At 35.2% G+C, this 2855-nt stretch overlaps 1 long non-coding RNA gene across 1 annotated transcript in view; it reads right to left on the bottom strand.

The window, feature by feature from the left end:
- Window positions 1-215: 215 nt before the first annotated feature.
- The window catches only part of LOC111483329, an 18180-nt gene continuing 15540 nt past the window's right edge, over window positions 216-2855 (bottom strand). The window contains exon 3 of the long non-coding RNA XR_002718339.1: window positions 216-242. This is a non-coding gene — a long non-coding RNA (uncharacterized LOC111483329). The remainder of the gene's footprint in view (window positions 243-2855) is intronic.

The raw sequence follows: 2855 nt of genomic DNA, 5'->3' as shown, positions 1-2855 counted from the left end.
TTGCTTCAATCTCCCTTATACAAAGACAAAATTGAAGATTTAGTTACGATTAGCAAAAATTCCACCTTTATCCATGAATCCCTTATTCCTTGCAATTGAAAGTATTGATCCAATTCAATAAAATTTTGTTTCGTCATTTCGTGACCCCATTTTTTCAATTTGGGGAGAGATGACTGAGTGGACTAAAGCGTCGGATTGCTAATCCGTTGTACGAGTTTTTTGTACCGAGGGTTCGAATCCCTCTCTTTCCCTTTCTGTCAATTACTTTTTTGATAGTTGAGGAAAGATGTGGAATAGATCAAATTAGGAAGAGTTGAGTCGTTCATTACTTGAAATTGTATTTAATACCGACAGACAATTATATATTATGGGGGACTCTAACAGGCAGGGTCGTTGAATGGAAAATAAGTAAGAATAAGAAAATGAGAGTGATCCTTCTCCCAGCTATAGAAGAATTGCCATATTGGACTCAACTCAAAGATTCGTTCAGACTGTATGGACGATTTCTCTGATCTTATAACAATCTCTTTTTCTAGTAAATCATCAGTCTCGGACAGTATTCAAAATCTTATTGAAAGCTTACGGCAGCTTGCCAAACAAAAGCTAATAGAAAAAATAATAGAGCTATTACTGGCATAACATCTACTATTGGATTCAAAAAAGCGTAGGCCTCAGGAAATTTGGCGACGAAAAAACTACTTGACTTGTGAATAAAGGAAAGAATTCAGACAGATATCGATAAAACTTAAGAGATTATAAGCCTTACAATTTCTTTTGATTGAGTTATTAATCCCCTATTTATTATTAAGGGATACGGAATGAATAACATAAAGTAGGTCAAAACCCCTTTCTTACTTTCACTCAGCCAATAAAAAATCCTTCAATTCGAAAAAGAGAATAATAAATAGAAGAAATCCTACTTTCAGACATTATCTTAATGGGGAATTATATGTAATGATCAATAAATGCAGTTTAATTGGATCTATAAACGTATCAAAACCCGAGCATAGAATTCTTTCTATAAATCTTTGTACTGGAATTGACAACCAACCACTAAGAATATTAGTGTTTATTAGTGGTGAATATAAATGGGGCGTGGCCAAGTGGTAAGGTAATGGGGTTTGGTCCCGCTATTCGGAGGTTCGAATCCTTCTGTCCTAGAACAATATATTCAACAAAGATATATAGAAAACCATATCATATTTGATAACAGTATAGATTACTATGGACCAACTAAACCAATCAATCAATTGAAAAAAAGTATTTAATAGTCTAATTGATTGAATAATCTATTCATCCATTTGACATTCATTATCATTCTATACATGACTGTGAATTTTCTCGAGCCGTACGAGGAGAAACCTTCTTATACGGTTCTGGGCGGGTCTTGTTAATTTACATATATCCCATCGGTTGGTTATCGAATCATTGCAATTGATGTTCGAGCCCAAAGAGCGGGTCTTGTTAATTTACATCTATCCCATCGGTTGGTTATCGAATCATTGCAATTGATGTTCGAGCCCAAAGAGAAGGAAGAGATCCTCGTAAAGGGTGCTCAACCTACAGGAACTGTGAATGAGATTTTAAAGAAGGGGCAGGGAGGGGTTTTTACGGAACTGACCTTAATCAATAACCGAAATTCTATGTAATGAAATCAAAAAGGGTGTGGATAACTTGTATATAGCTTTGGCTAACCTTTTCTTCTTTATTATTCAAAAAGGGTGTGGATAACTTGTATATAGCTTTGGCTAACCTTTTCTTCTTTATTATTTCCCCCCTCTCTTGTTCTGTCCATCTATGTTGATTATCTCTATAGTGCCAATCCAAGTAGTTTTGATAATTCTTTAGTTTTCTCCATTGTATAGTGTAGTCGGGTTTCACTATTCACATTCATATGGACAACAGTGTATCAAACAAATAGAATCCCATCGTGTATAAATGAAGCTAGTTATCTCCTCTCCGTTTCAGGACCTTTGCTTTTCACGCACATGATGGTCTCAAAGTGACTTTTCTGTGATATAAGAAGTTTTGTCTATTTTTGGGGTTGCTAACTCAATGGTAGAGTACTCGGCTTTTAAGTGCGGCTAGCATCTTTTACACATTTCTATGAAGAAAGAGATTCGTCCATACTATCGGTAGAGTTTGTAAGACCGCGACTGATCCTGAAAGGAATGAATGGAAAAAGCAGCATCTCATATCAATGCTAAATTGTTTGAATTCTTGATGCGGAAAAGGCAAGTCAAGTGGGGTGGGTCGAATGAATAAATGGATAGAGCCCTATGCACCAATTATAGAGAAATCAAAAGTAACGGGCTTATGTTCTTAATTCGAATGATTACCCGATTAAACGTTCAAACTATATTAGTGCTTGATGTGGGAAGGACTTTTGAGTGAGTTATTGATTCTTTTCTAAGTCCTAACTATTAGTTACTCTACATTGTGGGGTAGAGGGGAATGTGTAGAAGAAGCAGTATAAGGATTTCTAATCATCTTTTTTATCCTCAAATCAAAACCCATTAGATGACAAAAGAAAGGAGAGGATAAAGAGTCTGTTGATAAGTCTTACCTATTTATACAGGGTATCCATTATTATTTTAACTGTAATACCTTGTTTTGACTGTTTCGCACTATCTATCATTTAATAACGTAATGAATCCATTATAGTATCCCCACAGTTCAAATCAAATTGTAAATGGATAGGAATTTCAAGGATATTTAGAACTTCAGAAATCTCGGCAACGTGACTTCCTATACCCACTTCTCTTTCGGGAGTATATTTATGCTCTCATGATCATTTTGTAAATAGATCCATTTTCCTTTTTCTACGTAACCCATCTTCTCATATACGATGCACT

This window comes from Cucurbita maxima, unplaced genomic scaffold, assembly GCF_002738345.1.
Source record: "Cucurbita maxima cultivar Rimu unplaced genomic scaffold, Cmax_1.0 Cma_Scf00008, whole genome shotgun sequence".
NCBI lineage: Eukaryota > Viridiplantae > Streptophyta > Magnoliopsida > Cucurbitales > Cucurbitaceae > Cucurbita > Cucurbita maxima.
This window is presented reverse-complemented; position numbering and strand designations above follow the sequence as displayed.